Genomic DNA, 8286 nt, shown 5'->3' with positions numbered 1-8286 from the left:
TGACCAACAAGATTAGTATGGATTGTATTGTAGAAAATCGACTAGCACAATCAATAGAAAAATAGAAATGGAATAAAAAGAGATTGTGTGAGGTATGTTGAAGCAAATCTTTTTAAAAAAGATTTTATCCTTTTAGCTGGTGCTAATAGGATTGTATCGAACGTCTATACCTCGAAATACAAAGTACATTTGAAAAATAGAATCTAAATTTTCAAATATCCAAAAAAAAAACACAAAATAGTACAAATCCTCGTTTATTTCCCAAATTAGTGCTATTGCTGTAAATTTCACTACATTCACTTAATATTGGGTTGAACAAGTTTTTCTTTGAGCAACTTACAAAAATACTCTTAAAATTAGGGACGTTTTGAAAAATCACATGAAAAATATTTTGGAAGTAAAAAATATTGTATAAAATAAAAAAGTGACACAATGTCACTTTTTTTTATCAACTCAGCTATTCCATTGACCTCTACAAGAATAATTACTATCACGACAATGACAAGCACATAATAACAAAAATAAACAAAAAAAATCTGGACAGGATTTTAGTGCTTGTTTGGTAGGGATTTTTTGATGGTTAGAAATAAAGTTGGTCCTAACTGTAAGCGAATAATTAAAAATGACGACTGAAATAATGAAATAACGGTTAAAAAATTAATTTTAATTGACTTAAAATTTGTACCAAATAAGCTCTTAAACTGGGAGAGAGTAGCTTAGAATTCAGGAGGCAACTTTCAAGGATGAATAAAAAATCAGCTGCTGTCAATCCAAATGAATTGTAGTCATTCTTGATTACTCAGCTATTGTCACTATTTTTATTTTTATTTTTAATTCTTCTTGTACACCAAATATTCAATTTATCCCAAGTAAAAACCCTTAACACCAAATCATCTTCTTTTACACCCCAATCGGCCATCCTCCCCCCACCGACAGAAATGCAGAAATGATGAAGAAGGTGTTGACCTCGAGAATTGGACCCTCCACGTGGCCAACGGATAACTACTCCACGTAATTTTCTCTGCGCACAACAACGCACGGTCAGAAGCACACGGTTGGAACCAGCGGTGGTGATGGCGGCCGCATACACTCCGACGGTCAAGTCAGCGTTGAGTGATCAGAACGGTGCTCAAGTTATGCAAGAGAGTGGGGAGGAGGATATATATTACTTAGTATGGAGAGCTAAGTTATGAGTTTCATTACCTCTATCTCTTTCTAAACCTCGAGTATTTATAGATGTAGAGCATCGTTGGATGTGAGACACGTGTATGTATCTGATGGTGTGAGGTGTTTGCTCATAGGCATCAATCAGCCGCGTCTAGAGTGGGCGGGCAATTAGTTCTTCCAAGTTGAGTTGACATAAAGTCGATATGTCATATCAACTAGACCCATGGAAACGTCTCATCAAGATCCTGACATATATCTTTCTGACAGTGGCGACGGAGGGATCTGTTAAGGGAGTGCCTCGAATCCTTAAACGCTTTGGCTCTACTTTTCACCTTGTAGTGCGCCATGTTGAGGTCTTCAGGAATTTGTATCACTTCGAAAACACTTCAGATGTACACGTGTCACTTCGGATAGTGTTGTGACTGTTGTGACGAAGTGGTTTAGTTAGGGGACACTTCGGATGTACATGTGTCACTTCGGAGAGTGTTGTGACGAAGTGGTTTAGTTAGGGGACACTTCGGATGTACACGTGTCACTTCGGAGAGTGTTGTGACTGTTGTGACGAAGTGGTTTAGTTAGGAGCGTAACAGTGGTCCCCCAAGTTCAGGCATGAATATTCATATCATGGGTGGACTTGTTTTCCCGAATGTGTATGTCGGCCTTAAGTTTTACAGATTCTGATGAAGTGCTGATGTGAAAAGATGAAGTATGAAGATGTGCCGGATAGCTGTTGACTGAGACGGAGTGATGACAGAGATGATGTGGATAGGGCGTCAATCGGTTGCGTCAAAGCTTGTAAAACTGGGTTAAGAGCTCATCTACCACCGGTGAGCTGTCCCATAGGGGTCGACGCGTTGGAAGATGGCTAAAATATTGTGAAGCTGAGGAAACGTGCGACCGAGGCGGTGACCCATAGGGGACTCCGCGTCAGTTGCGCTGAGGCTTGTAAATCTGGGTGAAGAGCTCATCTGCCAATCGTGCACTGATCCACAGGGGACGACGCGTTGGAAGATGGCTAAAACCTTGTGAAGCTGAGAAAACGTGCGACCGAGGCGGTGACCTACAGGAGACTCCGCGTCAGTTGCGCCGAGGCTTGTAAATCTGGGTGAAGAGCTCATCTGCCAATCGTGTGTTGATCCACAGGGGACGACGCGTTGGAAGATAGCTAAAGCTTTGTGAAGCTGAGAAAACGTGCGACCGAGGCGGTGACCCACATGGGACTCCGCGTCAGTTGCGCCGAGGCTTGTAAATCTTGGTGAAGAGCTCATCTACCAATCGTACGTTGACCCATAGAGGACGACGCATTAGGAGATGGCTAAAGGCTTGTGAAGCTGAGGAAACGTGCGACCAAGGCGGTGACCCACAGAGGACTCCGCGTCAGTTGCATTGAAGCTTGTAAAGCTGGGGAGTGCATTTATCTAAGGTGAATTGGGATAGATTATCTCCGATTTGAAGTGTCGTTATGACGCTAATCGATGTGACAACTGTCATGTATTTCCAAGGCGACAGTTGGATGTGATGCCTATCCCCAGAAAAAGGACTGCTACGGCTACTTATTGTTGACGGCTGCTGTTTATTCGAGGCAACGCGTTTTATGCGTGAGTGAGGAGCACAGTCAAATTTTGGGCGTTGATCAAATCTGGCGTTTCATTTCAACGATCCAGATTTATGATGAGATCAGCGGTCCAGATTGACATCCGTTTTAATTCAACGATGGGGATCATCTGAGGTCTCCTATAAAAGGGGAACTTATTGCCATTTCAACATTTTACCTTTGCGAACTTAGAATTCCCTTTGTTTTCTGAATAGTTGGCAATTTTCGACGAGTTTCAAGCGTTTTCTGGAGGCATTTCTGTTTCCCGGCGTTAGGACATCCATTCTGGTCGAGTCCCGTAAGTATTTTTGAGTTTTCATAACTTTTTTTGAAAACATATGGCCTGTGAGGATAGGGGACGTTCTGGAGGGGACCTTGAGATTGTTAGGGTAGATGAGCCAGTTTTGCCCACTTCGGCTGAAGTTTCTGAGGCATTTATAGGGAGGAGACCATCTAGAGACGGCCAGATAGCCCAGTAGATACTTCAGTTCATTGGAGGGCATGCGACTATCCTTCCAAATTGAAGTCGGCCGACCTAGCTAGACTTAGGACTGAGTATAGGATTTCGGATAGTGTAGGTCTCATATTGCCGGGGCCAGATGAGCGAGTTTGCTACCCCAGGCCAGGGTGTGTGGCGATTAGCGAACCTATACTTAGGACGGGGCTCAAACTACCAATCTACCCCTTCTTTAGGTACATGTTGAGGTCTTATAGCTTAGCCACTACCCAGTTAAATCCAAACTCCTGGAGCCAAATGGTGGGTTCATGGATATTGTGGAAAGAGGCGTCTTACAGGGAAGAGATGCCCTTCTTTGTCTATCCAAACCCTGTACATACCTAAGGTCGCAGCTGAGGAGGACAAAACGAAGGGGTGGTATTACTTGACCTCCTGGGGACCCATACTCCATTCGTTCTCGACCTGTCAAGCTCCATAAAAGATTGGAATAGTTCGTGGTGCTGGGCTTTAGGGAGGTGGGATACGATGGAGGGAGATCCCCTGGCACCCCTGATGGTACCAACAAAATACTCAGCTCTTAGTGAGTACTGAAACTTCAAATTTACTTGTATACCAGCCACTTCGAGTTCCGAATTTAATTGTGTATTTCATGCAGGTACACTATCTCGGTGTGAGTTGTCTACAGAAGACTTCGACACCATCTGCATCGTCTATTAGCTTCTCCTAGAAAGGAGGTCTTACCACGAGCTGATAAGGAAGAATCTCCATTTCGTAGAGCACGATTTGATGGCCTCCCAGGGTGAGTGTAGAGGTCACATCCTCACAGTTTATTGTTGAAACGTTCATACTTTGTTGATTTTATTCTTTGTTGCAAATAACTTTAACAAGAAGAGGGCCTAGAAGCTTGACTTCAAGACCATCCAGAAGATGATTGCTGAAGTTCGGGCGCTGAAGACAACCTCCTCTACGTATAAGAAGCAGACGGAGGATTTGGTTGCAACGAGCAAGAAGCTTCAGCCTGCCATGGCTAAGGGGGAGGAAGAAGAGGCCAAAGCACCCCTGTTAAAGAGGGGCAAACAATCCGAGGGCCCCACTGTGGCGAGGACTACCACACGTCAGACCTTGATCCCCACCGGGGTGGTGATCAGGAAAAAGACAGTTACTCCGCCAGAGGCTTGACCGGCTATCACCACTCTAGGCCCCCATTTCTGTATCACCAGTGGCCCCGCAATCTGAATAGCAGAGGAGGAAGAGGGCACGCCCTGAAAAGGTGGTGGATTTCTTAGGCCGCAATGAGGAGGAGCTGGTGGGGGAGGTACTGGAGGCTCTTTCTCCTGAGACAGCAGTCGTGGCGGTGGCCCACAACAAATATTGGACTGAAGCTTGGAGGGACCACACTGCTTCCTGTACTGAGGAAGACTTAGTTTCTGCTAGTACCGTGTGCCTTGCTAGAGCCCTGAGCACAAGTATCCAACTTAAGGCCTTGGTGAAGGACCTAAGAGCGAAAAATGTTGACCTGGCCAAGCGGTTGGAAGTGAGCTTACAATATGGAGAGGCAGTGCGAGAGGCCAAGGCCAAGACTGTCAAGGCGGAGAAGAAGAGGGTAGAGGTGGAGAGCCATTTGGGGAGGGCTAACTCTGACGTTGAGAGGTTGAGGAAAGAGCTCCATGAGACTGAGAGCCAGGTGGCTGCTTTGACGAGGCGACTTGATCACGCCAGCGAGCATCACCGTTTGGCTACGAAAGCTCTGGAGTATCGAACAAAGAGAAGGTCGAGCTGATGCAGAGGGCGGAGGCCCAAGTGGAGGAGATTGAGTCGCTAAAGGCTGAGGCGAAGGTGGTCGGTGAATCTGCGGTGCAGTATTTCATTGATCATTTCGATGAGCATCCTTTATACGACACCTTCACCAACTACTGGGCCTCCTGGAATGCCCAGGTCATGCTGGAGCGGTTGAAGGAGGTTCATCCGACACTGGACATTTCTGCTCTTAAGGCGGAGTTCGATGGACCTACCGGGGGTCTCCTAGACGTGGCAACTATAGAGGAAGTTGCGAAGCCTTCCCAGGAGGTGGAAGTGGGGGTTAAGGCCATAGTGCCAATAGACTAGGGCTGCATTATAACGGCTTCGGCCCAACTTGTAATATTTTGGATATTGATGAAATGTAAATTTTTCCCAAGTGTTTTTGCTTCTTACTTTTATGCTTAACTGTGTATCTTGATGAGTTACGGACTTTAAGTAAATCTTAAACATCGCTTACCAACTAGTCGATGACAGAACTGATCCGCGTAAAATATTGGAGAAATGAGGCACCAATTGATTAACCCATATAACATAATGGAAAACTGAGGTATTATAACTTACATTATCTTTTTACCAAGATAGTTCAACACTTAGTAAGATAGGAATGTTACAATACCGGACAAAATGTAGATCGGATCAGGACACATTATTGATAGTACTTCCTCAAGTGTTCAATGTTCTACTAATGAGGCAGTACTTTCCCTGTCATGTCTTCTATTTCATAAGTGCCAGGTCAGGACTCTTTGCAGATGCGATAAGGACCTTCCCAGTTCGGTCCAAGCACTCTGAACCCAATTAGCTTCGATGATTGGAAGACCCTTCTGAGGACGAGATCCCCCAGACGAAGAGTTCGATTTCTAATCTTAGAGTTGTAATAACGGGTCATCTTTCTTTAATACTTTGCCAATTTTATTTGAGAGGAATCCCTCCTTTCTTCAAGGAGATGAAGTTCATGCACTTGAGCTTCGTCGTTGGCAATCCCATTGAAATGTATCCGACGATGAGAGGGGACACCATCCTCGACAGGACTCATAGCTTCGGATCTATAGGTCATGGAGAAGGGTGTCTCACCAGTTGCAGTTCGGCTGGTTGTTCGAATGGCCCAGAGGACACGAGAGAGGTCATCGACCCACGCCCCTTTTAAGGCGTCAAGCTTCCCTTTCAAGGTATGTTTGATAGTCTTTTTACTGCCTCGACCTGCCCATTTGCTTGGGGATGATGGGATGTTGAGAAGTTCTTCCTTACGCAGAGTTCGTCACATAAGTCTCGCATCTTTTTGTTGCCGAATTGCCTTCCGTTGTCAGACACTAAAGAGTAGGGAATGTCGAACCTGCAAATGATATTTTTCCAGACGAACTTTGTGGTGTTCGCTTCAGTGATTTTTGCTAGAGGTTCAGCTTCAACCGACCTGGTGAAGTAGTCAATGGCAACAATGGCAAAAATGGTGCTTCTTCTTCCTTTTGAGAGCGGGCCGATAAAGTCTATACCCCACTTGGCGAATGGCCACAGACTGGTGACCACGGAGAGGCTTTGAGAAGGCTGCCTTTGAATGTTTGAGAAATGATGGCACTTATCACATCTTTGAACAAACTGGCAAGAGTCCCTTTTCAGAGTCGATCAGAAGCAGCCTTGTCGAAGTACTTTGTGGACCAAAGCCGTTCCTCCAGAGTGGTTACCGCAGAGTCCCTCATGAATCTCCCTGAGTATATACATGGCTTATTCCCCTCCCATGTATCGGAGAAGTGGCGAGGCGAAACCCTTTTTGTAGAGTACACCATCCTGGAGAACAAAGTGAGCAGCCCTCCTCATCAATCTCTTCACCTCGTTTTTCGAGGTTGGCAGTGATTCATCTTTGAGATAGGCCACGATAGGTTGCATCCAAAGTGGGGTGCCTTCAATCCATAGTACCTCTTCGCCTCCAGAGATAGAAGGCTTCGGTAAACACTCAATTGGAACAATTTTTAGCAGCTCCGAATCCCTACTACTAGCCAATTTGGACAGGGCATCAACGTGTGTATTTTTAAGGCATGGGACTTGAACCAGTTTGAATCTCTCGAAGTGAGGGATTAGGTTCATAACCAATTTCAGATACGTAACCATGCCACTGTATTTGGCTGCAAACTTTCCGTTGACCTGACTTACCACAAGCTGCGAGTCGCTCTTGCTAGGAACCTTTTCACTTACATCTCTTTTGTTAGTCTAAGGCCTGCTAAGAGGGCCTCATATTTCGCAGCGTTGTTCGAGACTTTAAAGTCGAACCTGACTGCGCAGTTTAACTTATGGCCCCTCTGGGCTTTCAAAAAAAAAACTCCTGCTCTGGAGCCAGTCTCTCCTGATGATTCATCCACAAATATGTTCCATGTTGGGGGCTCGACTGGTTCCATTGTCGCCTCTATTTCTGGGGTTTTGGCAAACTCAGCCACAAAATCTGTGAGAGCTTAGCCCTTGATGGCGTTTCGGGGTCGAAACAATAGGTCGAACTTGCTGAGCTCGATTGCCTATTTTAGCAAACGGGTCAAAGCGTCTGTTCTCTACAACACTTGCTTCAGGGAAAAGTTGGTGAGAACTTCAATTGAATGGGTCTGAAAGTATGGTCTCAATTTCCTTAATGCTATGACAAGGGAGAGTGCAAGCTTTTCCATATCTGGGTAGCGCGTCTCTGCTGGGAGTAGTGCATTGCTAATATAGTATACCGACAGTTGATGCGTGTTTTCTTCTTTGACAAGGACTGTGCTGACAACCTCGTCTGAGATCGCTAAGTATAGCAGCAGTAGTTCTCGTGGCTCAGGTTTGGATAGCAGGGGTGCCTCTCCTAAGTGCTTCTTCAGCGCTCGGAAGGCTTTCTCGCACTCATCCGTCCGTTGAAACTTCTTTCCTTGCTTCAAGATTTGAAGAAGGGTAGACTCTTGTCAGTGGCCCTGGAGATGAAGAGGCTGAGTGCAGCTATCCGACCGTTGAGGCTTTGGACCTTGTTTGGTTTCTAAGGTGACCTCATTTCCAATAAAGCCTTATCTTTTCTCGATTTACCTCGATTCCTCTTTGGTTCACAATATACCCTAGAAATTGACCCGAAGCTACCTCGAAGGTGCACTTCAGAGGGTTCAACTTCATTTTATACTTTCTAAGAATCTGAAATGTCTGGCCGAGGTGACTTACGTATTCTTTTTCCTGGAGGCTTTTGACTAGCATTTCGTCCACGTGGACGTCCATGATTTTGTCGATAAGCTTGGCAAACATCATATTGACCAGCCTTTGGTATGTAGCTTCG

Source organism: Olea europaea, chromosome 2 (genome assembly GCF_002742605.1).
Source record: "Olea europaea var. sylvestris chromosome 2, O_europaea_v1, whole genome shotgun sequence".
NCBI lineage: Eukaryota > Viridiplantae > Streptophyta > Magnoliopsida > Lamiales > Oleaceae > Olea > Olea europaea.
The sequence above is the reverse complement of the archived record's forward strand: the minus strand, read 5'-3'. Positions refer to the sequence as shown.